Genomic DNA, 26,520 nt, shown 5'->3' on the forward strand with positions numbered 1-26,520 from the left:
ATACATTCTCCTTGGCAGCCTACAAATGTGTGCAATGAGGAAATAATAAGCAAAACCTGCTATAATGACTCGTGGAGATGTCAACAAAGTCAAAGATTTTTGAAACGTCGAAGGAAGAGAACTACTTGGAGGTATAACCACATTAAGAACTGAGTTGAAGTGTCAAGTCAGTGTGTGGCCAGTAACAGCAAAAACGCCAAAATTCATTTTGAAGGCATGTTCCAGCAATTGCAATTCAACACAAAGACATCAGTTGACAGTTCTGATGGTATTAATCACCATTTAAACCAATGGCTCCTACACTCATTAGTGCTAAAGGACCCCCCCCCCCCCCCCCCCCCACCCCCCAAGAACCATGGACCTTGCCGTTGGTGGGGAGGCTTGCGTGCCTCAGCGATACAGATAGCCGTGCCATAGGTGCAACCACAACGAAGGGGTATCGGTTGAGAGGCCAGAGAAACGTGTGGTTCCTGAAGAGGGGCAGCAGCCTTTTCAGTAGCTGCAGGGGCAAGTCTAGATGATTGACTGATCTGGCCTTGTAATACTAACCAAAACAGCCTTGCTGTGCTGGTACTGTGAACAGCTGAAAGCAAGGGGGAAACTACAGCCATAATTTTTCCTGAGGGCATGCAGCTTTACTGTATGGTTAAATGATGATGGCGTCCCTCTTGTGTAAAATATTCCGGAGGTAAAATAGTCCACCATTCGGATCTCCGGGCGGGGACTACTCAAGAGGACGTCGTTATCAGGAGAAAGAAAACTGGCATTCTACGGATCGGAGCGTGGAATGTCAGATCCCTTAATCGGGCAGGTAGGTTAGAAAATTTAAAAAGGGAAATGGATAGGGTAAAGTGTAGATATAGTGGGAATTAGCGAAGATCTGGTGGCAAGAGGAACAAGACTTTTGGTCAGGCGAAAACAGGGTTATAAATTCAAAATCAAATACGGGTAATGCAGGAGTAGGTTTAATAAAGAAATAGGAATGCGGGTAAGCTACTACAAATAGCATAGTGAACGCATTATTGTGGCCAAGATAGACACGAAGCCCACGCCTACCACAATAGTACAAGTTTATATGCCGATTAGCTGTGCACATGACAAAGAGATTGATGAAATGTATGATGAGATAAAAGAAATTATTCAGGTAGTGAAGGGAGACAAAAATTTAATAGTCATGGGTGACTGGAATTCGTCAGTAGGAAAAGGGAGAGAAGGAAACATAGTAGGTGAATATGGATTGGGGGGAAGAAATGAAAGAGGAAGCCGCCTTGTAGAATTTTGCACTGAGCATAACTTACTCATAGCTAACACTTGGTTCAAGAATCATAAAAGAAGGTTGTCTACATGGAAGAAGCCTGGAGATACTGAAAGGTTTCAGATATATTACAAAATGGTAAGACAGAGTTAGGAACTGGGTTTCAAATTGTAAGTAATTTCCAGGGGCAGATGTGGACTCTGACCACAATCTATTAGTTATGAAGTGTAGATTAAAACTGAAGAAACTGCAAAAAGGTGTGAATTTAAGGAGATGGGACCTGGATAAACTGACAGAACCACAAGTTGTAGAGAGTTTCAGCGAGAGCATTAGGGAACGATTGACAAGAATGGCGGAAAGAAATACAGTAGAAGAAGAATGGGTAGCTTTGAGAAATGAAATAGTGAAGGCAGCAGAGGATAGAGTAGGGCTAATAGAAATCCTTGGGTAACAGGAGAGATACCAAAATGCAGTAAATGAAGCAGGCAAAAAGGAATACAAACGTCTCAAAAATGAGTTCGACAAGAAGTGCAAAATGGCTAAGCAGGGATGGCTAGAGTACAAATGTAAGGATGTAGAGGCTTATATCGCTAGGGGTAAGATAGATACTGCCTACATGAAAATTAAAGAGATCTTTGGAGAAAAGAGAACCACTTGCATGAATATCAAGAGCTCAGATGAAAACCCAGTTCTAAGGGCGATGTTCTTGAGGACAATATTATGGAAATGGAAGAGGATGTAGATGAAGATGAAATGGGAGATATGATATTGCACGAAGAGTTTGACAGAGCACTGAAAGACCTAAGTTGAAACAAGGCCCCGGAAGTAGACAACATTCCATTAGAACTACTGATAGCCTTGGGAGAGCCAGTCCTGACAAATCTGTACCACCTGGTGAGCAAGATGTATGAGACAGGCGAAATATCATCAGACTTCAAGAAGAATCTAATAATTCCAATTCCAAAGAAAGCAGGTGTGAAAATTATCGAACTATCAGTTTAATAAGCCACGGCTGCATGAAAGGGAAGCAGTCGTTGGGAAGGGAGGGATACAGGGTTGTAGCCTATCCCCAATGTTATTCAATCTCTGTATTGAGCAAGCAGTAAACGAAAGAAAAATTCGGAGTAGGAATTAAAATCCACGGAGAAGAAATAAAAACTTTGAGGTTCGCTGATGACATTGTAATTCTGTCAGAGACAGCAAAGCACCTGGAAGAGCAGCTAAATGGAATAGACAGTGTATTGAAAGGAGGCTATAAGATGAACAGCAACAAAAGCAAAATGAGGCTAATGGAATGTAGTCAAATTAAATCGGATGATCTGAGGGAATTAGATTAGGAAATGAGACGCTTAAAGTAGTAAATGAGTTTTGCTATTTGGGGAGCAAAATAACAGATGATGGTTGAAATAGAGAGGATATAAAATGTAGACTAGCAATGGCAAGGAAAGCGTTTCTGAAGAAGAGAAATTTGTTAACATTGAGTATAGATTTTAGTGCCAGGAAGTCTTTTCTGAAAGTTTTTGCATGGAGTGTAGCCATGTACGGAAGTGAAACGTGGACGATAAATAGTTTATACGAAAAGAGAATAGAAGCTTTCGAAATGTGGTGCTACCTAAGAATGCTGAAGATTAGATAGGTAGATCACATAACTAATGAGGAGGTATTGAATAGAATTGGGGAGAAGAGAAATTTGTGGCACAACTTGACTAGAAGAAGGGATCAGTTGGTAGGACATATTCTGAGGCATCAAGGGATCACCAATTTAGTATTGGAGGGCAGCGCATAGGGTAAAAATCGTAGAGGGAGACCAAGAGATGAATACACTAAACAGATTCAGAAGGATGTAGGTTGCAGTAGGTACTGGGAGTGAAGAAGCTTGCAGCCGGATAGAGTAGCATGGAGAGCTGCATCAAACCAGTTTCAGGACTGAAGACCACAACAACAACAAAGATCACACTGTGAATAAGGGAATGGTCTCAGTGGCCTAGACACAGTAAAGTGGTTATTTGGCTTCAACAAGCATGTGACTCTTTTTTTTTAGTAATGATAGCCTAACCTCTATAATGTATACATGCTTCTTAAATGGGCATTTCACATGTACTTTAACAAATGTTTAATTAATACCATTTAGTTTCACACTTGGTTTTTTGTGCTAAATTATTAGATCTTCTCAACAGTAATCTATTTGATTCATTTCCGAGAATATTGATCGACAGGACTGCTCTGTGTCAGTTTTTCATGAATAAGTTGCTTGTTTCACTTTGAAATTTTGTTTAGAGGTTTTCAAGGTACATAAACCTACACGAATCTTTGTGATAAACTAATACAAGTACATGCAACTACTGCTTGTATTTATTCATTTATCCACTGTATAGGAGATTAAACTTGGTACAGTGTACTAGTCAGATAAATCATGAACATAAATGTGCATAACAGTAAATATTATATATATATATAAAAATGGTACATAGAGATAACAATCAAGGTCCATCAAAATTTAAAATTTAGTTCAAAATGAAATCTTGTAGAGGATTGGAAGTACTATAGTGTGGCAAGATTTGTTTTGTGTAAAAGCGAGAATCTGTGCTAAAGTTTTCACGTACATGTACGTGTATACACACATATACAGCAGTTGATTCTTGAGGGTTTGATCCCCTCGACTCCAAGTGAAAAGATTACACTGCCTGGGCTACACTCAGGGTGGGAGCGCCCACTGCCCCTCCTGCTCCCGCCATCTGTGTGCCAGCCATCACCGCTGCTGCCAGCTGTCCGTCTATCCGTCAGCTGCTGCCCCCGGTGCTCACCACTGCAGTAGCCACCCCCCTCCCCTCCCGGCCGAGGATACTGGACACCGCTTTTGCTTTACACAGCAGTTGATTCCCGAGGGTCGGATCCCCTCGACTCCAAGTGAAAAGATTCCGTTTTCCACCTAATCACCTATGCCACTTACTCCCACAACCAGGCCCATTTCACCCCCCTCACCACCCTCCACTAAATCTCCCATAGCATGGCACAACAACACTACAGATCCTTTACCATAACATCCGCTCCCTGCCCCCCCCCCCCCCCACAAACTCCTTTCTTCCACACCCACTATCGACACTGTGTAGATGCCTTCATCCTAAATGAAACCTTCCTCCAACCCCATATCTCCATCTCCACAACCCCTTACACCCTCCACCGCACCCGTAACCTGTACCACCTGGTGCATGGGGTGGGGGGTTGCTATTGGCTACCTGAAGCACCTCCCTGTTTGGCTCCAACCTCTCCTCAACAATCCTGCCGAACCTCTCACCTTCAGCCTCCTCTTCCCCACCCTTACCATCACATGTTCCACCATCTACGTCCGCTCTCATATGCCCATCCCGTATTGACCGTACCTTCTCCACCTACGTGATTGCCGCAGACCTCAATATCCACAGCTGTGTTCCTGACGAACTCCAGCAGTGGCATCGGTTTATCACCACCCTCCAGAGAGACCTGGTTCCCCTCCCGCATCACACCTGACCCGAATCCAACACCATTCCTGATGTGATCCTAGCCTCTCCCAACATCCTTGGGCGCATCACCACTGAAGTCCTTGCCCTAATTGGCAGTGACCATGCTCCTATCCTCCTCACGATTTCTGATGGTCGCCACCCCTGCCCTGACATTCCTCCTTAACTTGTCCATGATTACTCCCGTGCTAACTGGTATGCCTACCGGTACTCCATATGCATCCAGGTCGAACGCCATGACCTTACCTTTCAACATCTCGATGACATCTCCCATACTGCTACCTTCCTCTTGGAATCCATCCTTACCTGGCACACCCATCACCATCTCCATTGACACCACCTCCTCCCCAACACCCGATGTGGCTTTCGGCCTTCCTTCTCTTCTGACGACCAAGTCCTACACCTCACTCATCTCCTCTCCCTCCAGCTTAACTCCCGTCGCTCCGCCATTTTTGTCTCCCTAGACTTCGAAAAGGCCAAAGGCCTACAGCTGCATATGGCATCCCTGTCTCCTGTTTAAACTCTAGACCTAGGCCCTTCCTATCAACTATGTCCATCTGATTGCCTCCTTCCCCTCCTACATTACCATCTGTAACGCCGATTCCTGCACTTTCTATCTCTCTGTGGATGTGCCCCAGGGCTCTGTGCTCTCCCCTCTCCTCTACTTCCTGTACACAACCAATATGCCCCAATTCCCCCCCCCCTCCCCCCTCCGGTCCACCTCCTGCAGTATGCCGATGACAGCACCTTCCTTGCCCTTGCTCCTACCCTTCAACAATCCCAACGACTTCTCCAGAGTCACTTTGATCTTTTTGCCACATGGTGTAACCAGTGGCTCCTCAAAATCAATCCTTCCAAGATCCAGGCAATCATCATAGGTTGTACCACTCGCTCCTCCTGGCTCCTTGATTTTTCCCTTACCATCTGCATCCATCCTGTCCGCCTCTCCCCCTCCCTCACCTACCTTGGTCTCACCATTGACTGTCACCTCACCTGGATCCCTCATCTCTGCTCTATCCAATCCAAAACCCACAACCACCTCTGCCTCCTTAAACTCCTCTCTGGTCGGACATGGGGGTTGAACCCCTCTACCATCCTCCACACCTACAAATCCTTAATCTGTTCCATCTGGATATCCCCCCCTCCCTCCTCCCCAAATTCTATAAATCCCTCCAGATCCTCGAGCACCATGCACTCCACCTTGCCTTCCATATACACCTCCCATCCCCCATGCGGATCCTCTATGACCTGATTCCTTTCCCCCATCTGCTCCTTTTCCCCGAACATATCTGAGTCCTCTACACCTCCTGCTGACTTGATCCCCCCCATTCCCTGGTTGCTCCTCTCCTCTCCAACCCCCACCCACTGCCGCACTTTCACCATTGTGTCCCCACTACCCTCCACCTCTACACCCTTCATCTGCTTTCCCAAGGTGGCTTGCGTCAACTCCCCCTCCTGGATGATGCCCTCTCTCCATCCATTTATCCCTCCTATCAACTCTGATCCTCACCTCCCCTCCCTCACTTTGTCCTTTTCCTGGGTTCCCTCTCCCCCCCTTTCATCCTGTTTCTTTTTCCCCCACCTACCCTCTCTTCGACTCCTTTCTCTCCTGTAAGTCCTTTTTCTTTCCTCTCCACTCGCTTCCCCACTCTTTCTCTCGTCCGCCCTGTCCCCCTTTCTTTCTGTGTCCTCTCCCTCCTTTGGCTCCCCCCTTTTTTCTTTTCCCCCCCTCCTTTTTTTCCCTCCTCATCAGTCCGGTCCCCCCCCCCCCCCTTCTCCTCTATGGTGCAGTTTTAAGTGTGCGTTCAGTGTTGTATGTCCCGTTCCAGTGTTACGAACAGACACCATACTGTCGCTAGGTGTGTGTGTGTGTGTGTGTGTGTGTGTGTGTGTGTGTGTTTTTTTTTAACTCTTGTGAACAGAAACCAGACTGTCGCCGTATTTTTTAATTGTACCTGTATAATTACTGTGTGTTTTACTCAGCATCAACAACCCTTTATTTTTTTATTTTCACTTCACAACTTTTCGTCATGTCACAGTTTTAACCAGTCATAATTTTATCACCTGTTTTTATTGTTTTATTATCTCCTCATTACGTTTTTAACTTCTGTAGGCTGCAGAGTGGCATGTGACGCCACTGCCAGCTCACCCTCCACCCCCCCACCCACCTCCGGGGGGAATAAAAATTCAATAAAGAAAAAAATCCAGCAGTCACAGGCTCTGCCTCCACATGCAGCCACCATTCCTTTCCGTTTTGTGCTGCATTCCTCCAGGTGTTTTCAATCTCCATGGCTGCCAGACCTTCGAGAGTTCTTCCACCCAGTGCTGCCTTGGTCATCCTATGGGATTTCTGGTGTTTGGTTCCCCTTCAAATGCTTTTTTCGCCTGTCTTTGTTCTGGTATACAGGCTACATGGCCTGGCCACTGGATTATTTTGCTCTTCAGCTTCTGTAGTATTGTTGGTAGTTGCATCAAACGGTAAATTTCCTCATTCCTCCTCCTCCTCTATTTTTGTTTGTGTAAGATTGGTTCTCATATTTTCCACATTGCTTTCCTTTTAAATACTAATAATTTTTCCTTTTCGCATTTTGTCATGGTCCAGGTTTCTGAATCATGCATGGCTGCTGGGCATATCAGTGTGTTATAGATTCTCATCTTAGTATTCGCTGATATAGATTTGAGCGGAGCGTCTTCCTGAGGGAAACGTGCATTTCATTCCCACTGCCATTCTTTCCTTGATGTCCATTTCTGCAGTGTTATTACTGGTAAACCAAGATCGCAAGTATTTGAACTGGTTAACTCTCTTGAACCTCACGCCATCCATACAAAAATTCTTGTTGCTCGCCTTCTTCCTAATCGCATGAACTCCTTCTTAATTCGCCTTTAGCCCAATGTTCTGTGTGTAATTGCCCATTTTCTGGTACATTTCTTTCAATTCATAGATTGATTCGCTTAGCAGTACTATATGATCTGCATATGTGAGATAGCTGATATTACCACCCATCAGTACTCCAGCCCATTTCTTCTGCCTACATTCCCCTATTACTTTATGTAAGATGACTGAACAGAACACATGAGAGAGCATCCCCTTGTCTGAGATGTGTCTCAACCCCTCAGAAACGTACAACTACTCTTGAGCCATCCATACAAGTTTGCACCATTCTCATTTGCTTCTCAGGGATTCTGAAGTGACACAGTGCATTATGTATGCTATTCCTGGTGATGCTGCTGTAATGCAAATAGAAAATCGACGAACAGACTATAGAAATGTTTATCACATTCTCAGTGTTTTCCAAACAATTGTCTTAGGGTGAAAATGTGATCTATTGTCGATCAGTTTGGGCGAAATTCCTGGAATTGATACTCGTGTATGTTACCCTCTAGGAATGGTTGAATTTTCTGAGGATAATGATAGACAGTACCCTGTAGGTTACATTCAGCAAACTGATACCTCTGTAGTTACCACATTTCATTTTGCATCTTTTCTTGTATATTGGGCATATTATGGCCAATTTCCAATCTTCTGGCAATGTCTCATTCTTCCCTGTAAGCTGGATCAGTTTATATATTTCTAAGTGCAGGCTCTTCACTCCCCCTCTGATTAATTCTCCTGTTATTCTTTCCTTCCCTGGGGCCTTGTTGTTTCTGAGTTTTCTGATTGCAGTCTTCACATCTTCTCCATTCACTTCCCAATCTTCTTCATCTTTCCTTTCCTCCATGGTGTCTGCACATAGCATCTCATCTGGATATGAAGAGTCAAGAGTTCTGAGAAGTACTCTTTTCATCTGTCTATAATTATTTCCTTGTCATTTGTCAGGTTGCCATTCTTATCTCTAATGACATCTACCAATGATGCTCATGTCAGGAACGTTAACGAAATTGTGCGAGCCAATCGAAGACTGACTGACTGAGAGATTGCAGAAGAATATGACACTTCAGTTGGATCATGTCATGAAATGCTGACACGGTATCCTGGAATGCATCGTCTTTCCACCAGGTTCATTCCACAGCTCATGAGTCAAGACAAGAAAGACCTTCACGTCACAATCTGTGATGAGCTTTCGGATCACACAATTGAGAACGAGATGTCCCTTAAGAGAATCCTAACTGGGTCTATGGTTATAATGTTGAGACCAAGGTTCAGCCTTCACATTGGGTCGGAAAAGGTTCTCCAAGACCAAAAAAAGCTCGTCAGGTCAGGTCACGTGTCAAAGACATGTTGATAGTTTTCTTTGACTTTGGAGGATTAGTTCATCATGACTGCATGCCACAGGGACAAACTGTTAATTGATGGTACTATCAGGACGTGTTGTGACGTCTGCGAGAAAATGTCAGAAGGAAACGGCCTGAAATGTAGCGAAATAATAAAACGCTCTTGCATCACAATAAGGGCACATTCATCCCTGCTAGTGCGTGACTACTGCACAAAAAATGAAATCACTGTGCTGCCCCATCCTCCAGACCAGGCCTGTGCAGACTTTTTTTATTTCCCAAGTTGGAAACCCCGTTGAAAGCGCGAAGATTTGCAACAGTAGACGAGGTAAGAGAAATTTCGCATATGGCACTTCGCACAATCCAGCAATAGGTGTATCAAGACTGTTTCCAGATGTCAAAATGACATTGGGAATGGTGTATCAATTGTCGAACAGAGTATTTCGAAGGTGACCATGTTCCATAAGTACACTACTGGACTTTAAAATTGCTACACCAAGAAGAAATGCAGATGATAAACGGGTATTCATTGGACAAATATATTATACTAGAACTGACATGTGATTACATTTTCACGCAATTTGGGTGAATAGATCCTAAGAAATCAGTACCCAGAACAACCAGCTCTGGCCGTAATAACGGCCTTGATACGCCTGGGCATTGAGTCAAACAGAGCTTGGATGGCATGTACAGGTACAGCTGCCCATGCAGCTTCAACACGATACCACAGTTCAGCAAGAGTAGTGACTGGTGTATTGTGACGAGCCAGTTGCTTGGCCACCATTGACCTGACGTTTTCAACTGGTGAGAGATTTGATGAATGTGCTGCCCAGGGCAGCAGTCGAACATTTTCTGCATCCAGTAAGGCCCGTACAGGACCTGCAACCTGTGGTCATGCCTTATCCTGCTGAAATGTAGGGTTTCGCAGGGATCAAATAAAGAGTACAGCCACGGGTCGCAACACATCTGAAATGTAACGTCCACTGTACAAAGTGCCGTCAGTGTGAACAGGAGGTGACCAAGATGTGTAAACAATGGCACCCCATACCATCACGCTGAATGATACGCCAGTATGGCGATGACGAATACACGCTTCCAATGTGCGTTCACCGCGATGAGGCCAAACACGGGTGTGACCATCATGATGCTGTAAACAGAACATGGATTCATCCGAAAAAATGACATTTTGCCATTCGTGCACCCAGGTTCATCGTTGAGTACACCATCGCAGGCGCTCTTGTCTGTGACGCAGCGTCAAGGGTAACCGCAGCCACGGTCTCCGAGCTGATAGTCCATGCTGCTGCAAACATCGTCGAACTGTTCGTGCAGATGGTTGTTGTCTTGCAAACGTCCCCATCTGATGACTCGGATCGAGACATGGCTGCACAATCCGTTACAGCCATGCAGATAATATGCCTGTCATTTCGACTGCTAGTGATACGAGGCCGCTGGGATCCAGCACGGCATTCTGTATTACCCTCCTGAACCCATGATTCCATATTCTGCTAACAGTCATTGGATCTCGACCAACACGAGCAGCAATGTCGCTATACGATAAACCGCGATCGCGAGAGGCTACAATCCGACCTTTATCAAAGTTGGAAACGTGATGGTACGCATTTCTCCTCCTTACACGAGGCATCACAACAACGTTTCACAAGGCAACGCCGGTCCACTGCTGTCTGTGTATGAGAAATCGGTTGGAAACTTTCCTCATGTCAGCACGTTGTAGGTGTCGCCACTGGTGTCAACCTTGTGTGAATGCTCTGAAAAGTTACCATTTGCATATCACAGCATCTTCTTCCTGTCGGTTAAATTTCGCGTCTGTAGCATGTCATCTTCATGGTGTAGCAATTTTAATCGCCAATAGTGTAAAAGGTAAGCATAGAAAAAATTTTGTAGCCAAAGTTCCAAAACTTTTGAACAGCCTCGTACAATTGCACATACTCTGCATCAACATTAGGTTGGAAAATAAGTTTTCTCTTAATTGGAGCTGAAACACTCAAGTGTTACTGTTACTTAGATTGTGTGTGAAGTTATATCCTAAGTGAAATGAAGGCATCACAAATGTCGGAAAATGAAGATGAGTATTCCAGTCCTGTGCAGATTACAAGTACAAGGAAATGGAAAGTGTTGTGGTGTATTTCTGACTCTTCAAAAAAATTGCTGGCCATGAGTCACGTCACAAGTGACTATTGGAAGTGCGAACAATTGAGACGTTTTTAGAATGTTCCATTTACAGAATGGAATAGATTAATGGAGTAATTCAATTAAATGGCTTCCTGTGATACAACGTAAGTTTTGGCTACCTCAGAACTGAAACGTGGTCAGTGTGTGGCAAATTTATAGCAGACTGTTCTAAACTTAATTTATGGATTAACAATGATAAATATGTAACTCAGATGCAAACTTTTAATAAGCAGAAACAACATCTAACGACATAAAATGAACTACATAAAAAGAAGGCAGATAAATTTTATGAGATTAAATGTTCTGAACATTTGAAGTCCAGAAAATGTGTGAGTAAGAAAGCAACCTGTATGGATTATCAGAAGAATCTTCGACTTCCTAATATTTGAGCCAGTGAAACATATCACTGCAGGCAGTCATCACTTTATTCCTTCAATATTTACTTGCCTTCTTCTGGGAAATCAGTATTTCATACATATGATAAAACACTTTCCAAAAAGTGATTTTAGACTATGATCAGAACAAGATGTACATCCATAAACACTGCAAGCTGGAATGTTTGATAAAACTACTAAAGGTAATGTTTTGGGGCAACTAAGATGATGGACGTCAACTTCAAGTTTTTGACATCATGACAACTTCTCTTATTTTCACCCCTATGGGTGGAGTTCTGTGACTTTTGGTATGGTTCCAACGGTTAAACTGTAAGCAGTCACCAGAATATCTGTAATATTTGGGTGTAGTATAGCACACTACATTGATGGTAGACGCTAGACAATGAAGAGAGTGTGCAAGATCGGAATGCATGTAGACATATTAGTAAATCATTCCATAAATTGCAAATATTTTATCATCTATAAATTGCATGTTATGCAGTAAAATTGTATCAAGTGGTATTAGAATATGTGCAGTGATGGTGGTATCATCTACATTGTTTTGTGAAAGTAGATCAAGAAATGTATTATGCACATGTGGAACAAAGTTTAATGGATGTACGGATGCAATTGAAACGTGTTCTTCTAACCATGAACTTGACGTGCTAGACGTAGTGCAGAAAGACACAGAATAACACAGTATTCTGTTGGAAAAAAATTGTGAAATGCTTACCTAAAGCACCACAAAAAGAACTTGGAAATTTTCAAGCCTACAATGTACCAAAGCAATGCGTAAAAACTAAACTTGTTTCAAATGAATTCAAGGTTCCTTTAAAAACTGATTTCAACATTTAATTTAAAATTTCAACATTCAATTTAAAACCGAATTCACATAAAGCATATTTATTTGAATCAGCAACAAAAACCGTACAATGCACCCATTATGCTGTAAAACCTCTGTAGAAACTGACTGTCGTGAAGGTGTTTATTTATTTATTCATTAACATATTCTGCTTATAGACCATCAAGCTGATGATCTTTGCAAATGTCATACATTGGTTGAGCAGATTAATATAGGTAACACTTACACACAGTAGAGGAACATACTTTAATATTGATATTCTAATTATATTTCATGTTGCAACTGTGGGCAAGTAGATTAGAATTCATTGAGTGAATACAAACACTTATTTACTAAAAAGGCTTTTAACTCCCTGTGGAACAGCTTTGGCTCACAAGTTTTAAAAGCATGTGGTAGCTTGTTGAACCATATCTGCCCATTAATATAAGGAGTATTGTCAGTTATTTTTGATTTTGTTCTCTGTCTGAAGTAGTTCTAGTACCTCCAGCATCATAATGTCATTAATGGCAGAAATATACCAGCCAGAAGTGCCACTGACTGTAATATTAAAGTATCTGTCTCTTCTTGATCTTTGTGTATGATAGGATACACAATTATAAACAGCCAAATATTTGTGACAAGGAGGAATATAAATATTATTGTTTCTCTTTCCATTCGCAGTAATTTGTCATGTTAGGTTCCTGTCTGGCCACACACACTCATAAGTCGCCATATATTCAGAAATAAACACCCAAATATTTGTGAGAAAGAAGTACTTGGATTTTATGTTGCTTGTTTCAGTCACAGCAATTAAAGCTGTCCTCCTAGGTTCCTGCCTAACCTCTCACTCTGAATTCATCATATATTTGGAAATAAAGAGTGAAATATTTGTAACAAGGAAGAATATGAATTTTGTTGTTTCTCATTTCACTCACAGCAATTTAAGCTGACCTCTTGGCCAAATATTTACTTAATACTTAGTTTTCTTATCAGATGAAAATTTAGATAATATATAAAGTTGTATAACACAGACAAACATGTGGTTCCTGAAGAGCGGCAGCAGCCTTTTCAGTAGTTGCAGGGGCAAGTCTAGATGATTGACTGATCTGGCCTTGTAATACTAACCAAAACAGCCTTGCTGTGCTGGTACTGTGAACAGCTGAAAGCAAGGGGAAACTACAGCCATAATTTTTCCTGAGGGCATGCAGCTTTACTGTATGGTTAAATGATGATGGCGTCCTCTTGTGTAAAATATTCCGGAGGTAAAATAGTCCCCCATTCGGATCTCCGGGCGGGGACTACTCAAGAGGACGTCGTTATCAGGAGAAAGAAAACTGGCATTCTACGGATCGGAGCGTGGAATGTCAGATCCCTTAATCGGGCAGGTAGGTTAGAAAATTTAAAAAGGGAAATGGATAGGGTAAAGTTAGATATAGTGGGAATTAGCGAAGATCGGTGGCAAGAGGAACAAGACTTTTGGTCAGGCGAAAACAGGGTTATAAATACAAAATCAAATACGGGTAATGCAGGAGTAGGTTTAATAAAGAAATAGGAATGCGGGTAAGCTACTACAAATAGCATAGTGAACGCATTATTGTGGCCAAGATAGACACGAAGCCCACGCCTACCACAATAGTACAAGTTTATATGCCGATTAGCTGTGCACATGACAAAGAGATTGATGCAATGTATGATGAGATAAAAGAAATTATTCAGGTAGTGAAGGGAGACAAAAATTTAATAGTCATGGGTGACTGGAATTCGTCAGTAGGAAAAGGGAGAGAAGGAAACATAGTAGGTGAATATGGATTGGGGGGAAGAAATGAAAGAGGAAGCGCCTCGTAGAATTTTGCACAGAGCACAACTTAATCATAGCTAACACTTGGTTCAAGAATCATAAAAGGAGGTTGTATACATGGAAGACACCTGGAGATACTGACAGGTTTCAGATAGATTATATAATGGTAAATCAGAGACTTAGGAACCAGGTTTAAAATTGTAAGACATTTCCAGGGGCAGATGTGGACTCTGACCACAATCTATTGGTTATGAACTGTAGATTAAAACTGAAGAAACAGCAAAAAGGTGGGAATTTAAGGAGATGGGACCTGGATAAAGTGACTAAACCAGAGGTTGTACAGAGTTTCAGGGAGAGCATAAGGAAACAATTGACAGGAATGGGGGAAAGAAATACACAGTAGAAGAAGAAGAATGGATAGCTTTGAGGGATGAAGTAGTGAAGGCAGCAGAGGATCAAGTAGGTAAAAAGACGAGGGCTAGTAGAAATCCTTGGGTAACATAAGAAATATTGAATTTAAGTGGTGAAAGGAGAACATATAAAAACGCAGTAAATGAAGCAGGCAAAAAGGAATACAAATTTCTCAAAAATGAGATCGACAGGAAGTGCAAAATGGCTAAGCAGGGATGGCTAGAGGACAAATGTAAGGATGTAGAGGCTTATCTCACTAGGGGTAAGATAGATACTGCCTACAGGAAAGTTAGAGAGACCTTTGGAGAAAAGAGAACCACTTGCATGAATATAAATAGCTCAGATGGAAACCCAGTTCTAAGCAAGTAGAAGGGAAAGCAGAAAGGTGGAAGGAATATATAGAGGGCCTATACAAGGGCGATGTACTTGAGGACAATATTATGGAAATAGAAGAGGATGTAGATGAAGATGAAATGGGAGATATGATACTGTGTGAAGAGTTTGACAGAGCACTGAAAGACCTGAGTCGAAACAAGACCCCGGGAATAGATTACATTCCATTAGAACTACTCACAGCCTTGGGAGAGCCAGTCCTGACAAAACTCTACCATCTGGTGAGCAAAATGTATGAGACAGGCGAAATACCCTCAGACTTCAAGAAGAATATAGTAATTCCAATCCCAAAGAAAGCAGGTGTTGACAGATGTGAAAATTACTGAACTATCAGTTTAATAAGTCATGGCTGCAAAATACTAACGCGAATTCTTTACAGACGAAAGGAAAAACTAGTAGATGCCGACCTCGGGGAAGATCAGTTTGGACTCTGTAGGAATATTGGTACACATGAGGCAATACTGACCCTACGACTTATCATGGAAGCTAGATTAAGGAAAGGCAAACCTACGTTTCTAGCTTTTGTAGACTTAGGGAAAGCTTTTGACAATGTTGACTGGAATACTCTCTTTCAGATTCTGAAGGTGGCAGGGGTAAAATACAGAGAGCGAAAGGCTATTAAACAATTTGTACAGACACCAATGGCAGTTATAAGAGCTGAGGGGCATGAAAGGGAAGTAGTGGTTGGGAAGGGAGTGAGACAGGGTTGTAGCCTCTCCCCGATGTTATTCAATCTCTATATTGAGCAAGCAGTGAAGGAAACAAAAGAAAAATTTGGAGTGGGTATTAAAATCCATGGAGAAGAAATAAAAACCTTGAGGTTCGCTGATGACATTGTAATTCTGTCAGAGACAGCAAAGGACTTGGAAGAGCAGTTGAACGGAGTGGATAGCGTCTTGAAAGGAGGATATAAGATGAACATCAACAAAAGCAAAACGAGGATAATGGAATGTAGTTGAACTAAGTCAGGAGATGCTGAGGGTATTAGATTAGGAAATGAGACACTTAAAAGTAGTAAAGGAGTTTTGCTATTTGGGGAGCAAAATAACTGATGATGGTCGAAGTAGAGAGGATATAAAATGTAGACTGGAAATAGCAAGGAAAGTGTTTCTGAAGAAGAGAAATTTGTTAACATCGAGTATAGATTTAAGTGTCAGGAAGTCATTTCTGAAAGTATTTGTATGGAGTGTAGCCATGTATGGAAGTGAAACATGGACGATAAATAGTTTGGACAAGAAGAGAATAGAAGCTTTCGAAATGTGGTGCTACAGAAGAAAGCTGAAGATTAGATGGGTAGATCACATAATTAATGAGAAGGTATTGAATAGAATTGGGGAGAAGAGGAGTTTGTGGCACAACTTGACTAGAAGAAGGGATCGATTGGTAGGACATGTTCTGAGGTATCAAGGGATCACCAATTTAGCATTGGAGGGCAGCGTGGGGGTAAAAATTGTAGAGGGAGACCAAGAGATGAATAAGCCAAGCAGATTCAGAAGGATGCAGGTTGCAGTAGGTACTGGGAGATGATGAAGCTTGCACAGGATAGAGTAGCATGGAGAGCTGCATCAAACCAGTCTCAGGACTGAAGACCACAACAACAACAACACAGACTAGTTGGATGACATTCATAAGAAAGTCCCAGAATGTGTTACCAACATTAAGATGGAAAGAGAATTGCATATGGCAGGCCACAAATTCTCACCCTCTGTCTCTTTTGTCAACAACATTATCCATTACACTCAGCCTACTTCATGCAATTTTTGACTCTTGTCTCAGTTATCCTCTGAAGGCTTATGTCACTGATGTATTATTAATTGATATATAATGATACGGATGACGTGTGCGTGATAAATTTTCAATGCACTGTTGCCTTGAAATGGCAGACTGTAAGTTACAATACGAAACAGATAAATATGCCAAAATAAATCAACAAAAGATCTGTGGCAGCTGAAGCTAGTGCGATGCTCAGCTTACTAGGAAGTGATGTCAGAATGGCATGTCACAAGGCCTATGAGAAAGACAGGCCATGGCGCACACGTCTCGAAGGTAGTCCTGTGCTCGCCCAAATCAGCAGATAAGCTACGTTTCTACACCTGTTAACTCATAACTAGGTATGTCCGTACAAACGAAAACTGAATCTTCTACTGGAATCCGCTATTATGGAATCTTACTGTTGTTAGTCCTATAATGATGGGAAGTCCATGGGCCTACTTATAATTTGTTACAGCTGTACTGGCTTACAATAAAATAAAATCATGCTAACACAATTATCAGTTGCATAAGGCACCACTTCCAGCATGTAATAAGTACTGTTAAGCAGAAGAGACTAAATGCTATAAACAAGCTGTTATACCATTTACATCGAGTATTGATATAAAATTAAATTTTGCTGTAGTACTGTTAATCAGTAACACTTCATAAAAGCAGATTCCAGTGGAAGATGCAATTGTCATTAATACTTACACGCCCAGCTGTGGGTTAACAGGTTTAAAAACACATTTTGTCTGCTGAGCTGAGCTTGCGAGTGAGTTCAGGACTGCCTTTGTGACGTACGCGCTGCGGCCTGTCTTTCTCGTGGGCCTCGGGCATGTCATTCAATGCATCCATGCAACAGGCACTCAACTGTTTTGTTGTTTTTTGCAGTTTTGGTATTACAGCTTTCAGTATGCTGTTTCAAGAAAATGGCACAATGAAGATTTGTCACAAAAACGTCAACCTCGTCTCGTCTCGTCTCGTCTCAGGATAGAAAAAGTGACGTATTAGAACATGGCTACAGGGAGACAGAAGGCAGCAAGCAAGACCTGAAGCACACTATAGAGAGTAGCGAGAACGACCAGAAAGAAAACAACATTCACAAAGTATATGGCACTGTAAATAACATCAAAAATGGATATCAACAACCAGCAGCCTTTCGTAACATTGATGGAAAAATTATCACTGGATCAGACAATATATTAAAGGCTTAGAAAGAATATTTTGACGACTTATTGAACAGCCCAGAACCAGATAAAAGGCTGGAGAAAACATGCCCTACAACAGCTGAATTTCTTTAAATGAGGCAACATATGAAGACGTAATCAATAGTTAAAAAAAACTGAAAAAACCACAGTGGTGGGAACTCAAGAATACGAGGGGAATTGCTGCAATATGGTAGTCATAAACTTTATGAGAAACTGTTTCACCTTATTCTTAAAATCTGGCAGGATGGAAAAATTCTGAATGAATGGAGGTAATCAATTATTGTCGCTATACACAAGAAAGGAGTTAAACGAAAATGCAGACATTACAGAGGAATAGACCTACTAACCACAGCATATAAAGTGCTGTGATGTATAGTATAGAAAAGACTCACCTCCTACACCAAAGAAATAACAGAGGACTACCAGAATGGCTTTTGTAAAAATAGATCAACAGCAGACAGCATATTCTGCATCAAGTCCATCAATGAAAAAATATGAGAATACAACAAGAGCATCCAGTACCTGTTCATATACTTCAAAAAGGACTACATTTTGGTGCACAGAGAAACGGTATGGGAAATTGTGGCAAGAATACAGAATCCCAGAAAACTCACTCGGCTTTGTCAAATCATGTACGAGAAGGTAGTAAGCAGGATGTCATACTGTGGTGCGGTACTGGAATGTTTTGAAAACAAAACTGGACTGAAGCAGGGTGATGCTCTATTCCCACACATCTTTAGCGTTGTCAGGGAAAACGTGGCAAGAGAAACCAAATGAATAACAAATGGAAACATCACAGGTGAACTGCCAAATATACTGGACTATGCAGATGATGCAGGTTTTTTTGTTGTTGTCTCGTTGTCACTATAGGCTTTTACTATGGAAAGCAAGGAGAGCATGTTGTTTGGTGGCTGGCATCCTCTTCCTATAATACAACTGCACGTATATATTAACAGGGTTCTTTACGCACAAGAATAAGAAAGCTACTAAACTTAAGCTAGTTGTTGTGGTACCAGCTCTTCTATAACAGTCCACGTTGGCCTCACTGCTGGTGAAGTACCAGTCCCACTATGTACACTACTCTGGTCACTATGTGCTGCCTGAGAAAGAGACTCTGTCTGCAACTGCAAGTGACTGGACTGCGACTGATGACTCGGTAACTCACTGGATGACTGACTGGTACTGCCTGGCCCCTCTGGTGCACAGCGGCGATCTAAGTACTGGCAGACGAGAGGGCGTTGGCGGTGCATGGTTTGTGAGTCTGTCGTTGGCCTCTCTCCTGATTGGCTCGCTTGCTCAGGTGCAACCTCTTTGCCACCTGGTGTGGTGGGGTCAGCTTATGCCAGAACAGTTTTAATATGAGATAACGGTGGTGAAATTGAAATACTGTTCAAGAAGCTAAACGAAACAGCCATGAAAATAGGCTTAAAAATTAATGAAGAAAAAACAGAATACATTATCATATGAAGGGAAAACATAACTACAGAACACTGTGATAACCTTCACATAGAAAACTACACTTTCAGGAAAACTTACAAATTAAAAAATACCTTTGAGTAAGTATAAATGACTGCATCAGATGACAAGTCAAATACCAAACTAGACTACAGAATGCATAAAAAGTCTAGTTTTCCCTCCAAAAACTCCTATACCCCAAACTCTTGTCTAGGAAAACCAAGGTAAAACTCTGACACAATCATCAGGCCAGTACTGCTACATGGAGCTGAAGCACGGTGCATGACCAAAAAAGAAGTACACCAACTCTCAGTCTTCGAAAATAAAATGTACAGAAAAATCTTTGAGTCAATATTTGACCAAGCAACACAAAGATGGCTTTGGAGATCCAACGAAGAACTACATAAGCTAGCCGACCACCCCTCAGTAGTGAACATTGCCATCACAAGATGTTTGCACCATGTTGTCAGTATGGATCATGGCAGTATAGTCTGTCACATATATGACAAGAAGATGAAAGGCTCAGGATCCCCTGGAAGACAAGAAACAGATAGGAAGACAAGATGACCTCAGACTGCAGTGTCAGTGAATGGGAGGAAGTGGCACAAGATGGGAAAAACTGGAGGCAGATACTTAAGAGTGGTGTGGGGTCATCTTGTCCCAAAGAAGCCAAGGGATTGAGTGAGTGAACATTTGTTACACATTTTAGGACTTTATGTAGTAGAAGTATATTCTGTGATATCCAAAGTTATTTTCATATAAGATCTCACACTCTCAGGAATGAATTTCTTCGATTTTGTTACTTCTGTCTGATTAGGAAAACCATATGTACTAGTATCTATGGACGAAGGATTTTCTAATACCAACAGCAAGTATCTTTGGCTGGAAAGAGTTTGCTGCTTGAAAAATAAGTGCACTTGGTGCATCAGTTCAAAGATAGTACAAGTATAGTGTAATAGTTTATGGCCCTAAACAGAAGTGATTCTTTCAGCAGTTAATGTATATCGTAATAAAGCAGAGGCATACAGACAATCCCACAATGCTAACAAAGGGGCATCAAAAAATGTTAGTACAGCTTTCCTTTCTGGCAGCAATGGCAGAGGCATTGCAAGAATTCTTTGTCACCAGCAAGTCCTCAGTAAGTACTACAAGTGTCTGGAACAGTCTTGCAGGACATTTTGAAGGACTACAAAAACAGTAATTGTGTGTTAAAAAAATCAATCCTGATAGTAACCAGCACAAACGATGTATATGAAAATGAACTCAAAGTAGCAACCAGAGTATTAAGAAAGACACTATGTACATCAGGGGAGCAGAAAGTGACTGTAACAGGTTTTCCGCATGTAATGTTTCCCATAAATATGTCTGTGGGACATACATACGCAGGGACATTCTTTGTACACTCGTACCAGAACGCTCAACACTTGTGATAATTTCTTCCTGTTCCTGCAAAGTTTGTTGACATGTATGGTCTGCCAAAAAATGTCTACTTGGAAGAGAGCCTGTTGCACGCAAAGTGATAAACAATTTGGTAAACACCCTGCAATCAGGTAATTGTCAAGTCGGAAAGCCCCTGTGGTATTCTCCTCTTACTGCAGTAGCACTACCATCGCAGAAGCCACATACATACACCATATCTGCATATTCTTCATTACTGTAGACATGTGGCATTGTTAGCAGCACTTGTATGAACACAGTTAACACCATACACTACACAGCTAACCGATCCGTCACCGGTACACTACACAATGCGGCTTACACGGCACAACTGTGCACACAATGCGTGATTGTACTACGTACATCACATGGCCATAATATGTGATAAGTCGCATAGCGTAAACAAGGAATGTACATGTGCATTGTTTGCAAGAAAATCAAATTACGGTCTTGTTGTATTGCATATATGTTCATGTTGTGCTCATCAATTTTGCAGAATTAAAGTTCCTTTCAATATCCATACCTCCCTAATGAAGCATTTATGAACCTATGTTCATAATAACATTTTTTGTTCAGAATTACTTATACTATCACTGTGTAAAACATTGATCTTTCCTCCCCAAACACCCTGTATAGGCTACCAGTTTTTAATTAGGAATTCGTCAGTGGCATAGATGGAGTTGTCTACGAGAAATGATTTTACATTAGATTTAAAACTTGCTTTGCTACCCATCAGATATTTTGTGTTATTGGGCAAATGATCAAAATTTTTTATTGCTGCACATTAAACTCCTTTCTGAAAGTCTTACAGGCAACACAATTTCAAATGCAAACATCACTCAGAAAGAAATTATTAATACGGGTTGAGGGATATCTAATCATATTGCCTTCATCCTTACAATTCCAGTTATACATGTAAAAGAAAGGGCTGTAGGCCCTACATCTTTCTTACAGAAAAAACTAGCTAAGCACTCATTGTTGATTGGGTACATATTTATTCCAATCTTCTGTTAGTTCACCTCCTTATCCCTCTCTCTCTGTCAGTCTCCTCCTCGCACTCTCACTATCCATTTCCTCCAACTTCCTTTCTCTGACCATCTCCTTCTCTCCCCTTTCTCTGCCTATCTCCACCTCTTCCCTTTCTCTGTTCACTTCCTCCTCCCACTCTTTTTGTCCATCTCTTCCTTCCCCTCTCCCTGTGCATCTCTTTCTCCTCCCTGTCTCTGCTCGTCTGCTCCTTTCCACTCTGCCCACCTTCTTCTTCCATTTGGGCTACTATAACAATGAAAACAATCAATTATTGATAAAATTATTTAATTCGATAGATAAAAAAATCCACTCACCAAGCAGCAGCAGAACACACACATGAAAGACTGATGTGATTGGCAAGCATTTGGGGCCAGTGGCTCCTTCTTCAGGCAGAAGGGTTGAAGAGGAAGGAAGAAGGGCAAAGGAAAAGGACTGGAGAGGTCTTGGAAAAGGGGTAGATTTTGGGAAAGTCATCCAGAACTGAGGGCAGGGGAGACTTGCCATATGGGATGATAAGGAAAGACTGATTGTTTGGGACTTCATGTGACGAGATTTGAAAACCTGAGAGCGTAAATGTGGAAGACAGGGTAATATGCAAGACAGAGATTACTACTAAAACATCATGCGTGAGTTAATAAGAGTGAGAAGCTAAGTACAACGTGCATAACAGAGGGGGGAGGGGGTGGTGAAAAATAGACAGGAAAGACAATGAAAGATGTAGAAAACTAAAACAGAGTGAAGCAAAGAGTAGTTATAGTGAAGAAAGGCTGAGACGGAAGAAAGTAACGTAAATTAAGGCCAGGTGGATGGCGAGAACCGAGGATATGTTGTAGTGCTAGTCCCCATGTGCAGAGTTCTGAGAAACTAGTGTCTGCGGGAAGAATACAGATGGTGCGTGCAGTGAAACAGGTGCCGAGGTCACAACTGTTATGTTGTAGAGCATGGTCTGCAACAGGATAAAATGATGCCCTGAAATAAAATCCATTCACCTAAAATTTTACCCACCACACATAGAATAGCTTTCAGTCACCCTCCCAATCTCCTCAATATTCTTGTCAGACCCTAGTCTCCTTCTGCACCGATCTCCCTACCGTACGGCTCCTACACCTCTGACCTTCCCCACTGCAAGATTCACCCTGTGCACCCTCCTAGCACTGTTTATAATAGCCTTGTAACTGGCAGGACATATACTATCAAAGGGAGAGCCACCTACAAAATGATGCGTCATATACCAGCAATTATGTAAACACTGTTCAGCCTTCTACATCGGCATGACTACCACCAAATTATCAGTTAGGCTGAATGGGCATAGGCAGAGAGTATTACTGGCAACTTGCAATATCCTGTTGCAGAGCAAGCTGTACAGCACAACATTCGTGATCTCGACACCTGTTTCACCATGTGTGCCATCTGGATTCTTTCCCAGGACACCAGTTTCTCAGATCTCTGCAGGTGGGAACTAGCACTAAAACATGCCCTCGGTTCTTGCTACCCATCTGGCCTTAATTTACGTTAATTTCTTGTGTCTCAGCTTTTCTTCACTGTAACTGCTCTTTGCTTCCCTCCCTGTTAGTTTTCTACATATTTCATTGTCTTTCCCATCTATTTTTCACCGCCCCCTCCCACCTCTGTTACATATGATGCACTTAGCTTCTTACTTCTTATTAACTCAAGCACAATGTCTTAATAGTAATCTCTGTCTTGCATATTACACTGTCTCCCACCTTTAAGCTCACAGGTTTTCAAATCTCGTCAGATGCAGTCCCCAAAAATCTTCTCATCCCATATGATAAGTCTCCCCTGACCCGCAGTTCTGGATGACTTTCCCAAACTCTACCCCTTTTCCTAGACCTCTCCAGTCCTGTTCCTTCACCTTTCTTCCTTCCCCTTCAACACTTCTGCCTGAAGAAAGAGCCACTGGCTCCAAAAGCTTGCTAATCACATCAGTCTTTCACTTATTGAACAGATTTTTTCTCTAGCCAATTAAATAATTTCTTCTCCCATTTGTATCTTCACCTCACCTCCTATATGTCAATCTCCTTCTCCTTCTACGTCCATTTCCTTCTCTCTCTCTCTCTCTCTCTCTCTCTCTCTCCACCTTCTCCTCTTTCCTTTCTCTATCCATTTCCTTCTCACACTTTCTCTGTCTGTGTCCTCCTCCCCCTGTCTCTGTCCATTCTCTCCTCTCCCCACATCTCAGTCCATCTCCTACTCTCTTTGTGTCAATGTCCTCTTCCTTCTCCTCCCCCCCCCCCCCCACCTATGTTCATCGCCTCCTTCCCCCTCTCCATCTGTTCGTCTCCTCTTCCCTCTCCATGTTGTCTCCCCACCCCCATTGTATTTCTTTCCAGAAAGTAAGTGTGTAAAATTGGCTGAAATCGATCCAAAGGTTTAGGAGGAGCTTTTTATCCATGGCTTTGCCCGTCCTCACACATATCACATATACAGGGTGTACATAAAGTCTGGGAACACAAAACAATGGTTCAAATGGCTTTGAGCACTATGGGACTTAACATCTTAGGTCATCAGTCCCCTAGAACTTAGAACTACTTAAACCTAACTAACCTAAGGACATCACACACATCCATGCCCGAGGCAGGATTCGAACCTGCGACCGTAACAGTCCCGCAGTTCCGGACTGCAGTGCCTAGAACCGCGAGGCCGCCGCGGCCGGCCTGGGAACACATTCAACTATTTATTGCACAACAACTAAACATTGTACAGATGTCAACTATGAGTACCCCAGCAGACGTCAATACGATAATCAAATTCTTGCCATACCCGTCCCAGCATGAGATCGTCAACTGTAGCAGTTGCTTCTTGTATTCTCATCCAGATTTCTGCTACATCATGTGGTAGAGACAGTACATACACCAATTCTTTAATGTGTCCCCACAGAAAAAAGTCACACAGAGTGAGATCTGGTGATCGGGGAGGCCATTTCATGAAATAGCTGTCCCCTTCTGTAGCACAGCTGATCCATCAGTGCGGCAGATCCATGTTCAGGTACCCACGAACTTCACGATGAAAATGGGGTGGAGCCCCATCCTGCTGAAAGATGAATGGAGAGTCCAATTGCATTTGAGGCATCATCCATTGATGCAAAATGTCCAAGTAGGAATCTCCAGTGACAGTGCTCTCGGCGAAGAAGAATGGCATGTACAGTTTTTGACATGACAAGGCACAAAAAACATTTACCTTTGGGGAATAATGCTCAAATTCAATGCATTTGTGTGGATGCTTTGTACCCCAGATTTGGCAATTATGCCTGTTCACTTTCCCATTAGTGTGAAAAGTGCCTTCGTTGCTAAAAATTAAGTGATCAACAATGTCATACCCATTCTCATTCAGTTGTTGCAACTACAAACAAATCTCAAAACACTTGTCTTTGTTGTCATCATTGAGCTTCTGCCCTAGCTTCAGTTTGAATGTTTTTATAGGCAGCTTCTGTCACAGGACTTTCCACACTGTCACTGGAGCCATTTCGAGTTCCAGGGGATGCAAAATGCACAGATTTCTTTGGACTCTTTATGAATGTCTCTTGTACGTGCTCCACATTCACTTCACTCACACTGGGATGACAGTTTCTCTTTGCCGGGCACAAGCAACCTGTCCTAACGACTTTGTTGTGCCAGTGGTAAATGGCCTTCCTTGTTGGTGGCTTCTTACCATACTTGGTTCTAAACATCTGTTGAACAGCTGTAGCACACCTGTTTTTGTCATACTCCAACACACATAAAGCTTGTTCTGCACCTGAACTCAACTTGTTTACAACTAGTGCTGACTATCGGCAAATTACCAAACTACGCTGTGGTAGTACACATGAAAAAATCTTTCAGGGTTTCTCTTCAAAATGACATATGTATATGTACAATGTTTGGTTCTTGTGTAATAAATAATTGAAAATGTTCCCAGACTTTATATTCACCCTGTATTTAACATATTTCACACGTATGTGTACAAATCCTTCACCTGTATCTCTAGCCAATTTTGACCACCAGTTTTGTTCTCAACCAGCTCTATGTGTATGACGTGATATTTCTGAACTATGTGTCAAACAATGATATATTTTTGCAGTTACATTCAACAGCGTATGTGAATACTGTATGCTAAATTTGTTTCAAATACAGTTATTAGTAAATAAGTAATGAATTATGAGGTAATGCCTGATGCGGAAATTTTACACCTTGAACAACAAAAATTTTATAAGTGGTGAATTTTTTCCTTTTATCATTTTGTGGGGGGTGTCGCCAAGAAAAACCCTGTGAAGGTTTGAAATTATGTGTAAAGTTGGTTGCAAGTCACTAAGTGCTCTCATTCTGAAATACTTGCCTTAATATATTTTGGTTATTTGCATGTCTTGAGCTATGCCTTTCGTCACCCCCACCCCTTTCAGAGGTAGGTGGTTGTTACCTCCACAGCAGTTCTTTCCATATGGTAAGTGATCTGCGTAACAAGTTGAAATCATTCCAGTTGTTTGGGAGGAGAGGTGAAACATACATTCATATGTATGGATTCCTCTGAGTAAAATTATCCTGGTTTTATAAATAGTCTAAGTAATCAATGATATTGGAAGTGCATTCACAATCATGTTCTAACAATGCTTTCTCTTCAGTACTTATGACTAATTTTGAAATCTGCTTCCTGAAGAAATTGACCAGAGCCTAT

At 41.9% G+C, this 26,520-nt stretch overlaps 1 protein-coding gene across 4 annotated transcripts in view; it reads right to left on the minus strand.

Moving 5' to 3' along the window:
* The window catches only part of LOC124718856 (F-box/LRR-repeat protein 2-like), a 143,463-nt gene that overhangs the window by 103,383 nt on the left and 13,560 nt on the right, over nucleotides 1-26,520 (minus strand). The window lies entirely within an intron of this gene.

Source organism: Schistocerca piceifrons, chromosome 10 (assembly GCF_021461385.2).
Source record: "Schistocerca piceifrons isolate TAMUIC-IGC-003096 chromosome 10, iqSchPice1.1, whole genome shotgun sequence".
Classification (NCBI taxonomy): Eukaryota; Metazoa; Arthropoda; class Insecta; order Orthoptera; family Acrididae; genus Schistocerca; species Schistocerca piceifrons.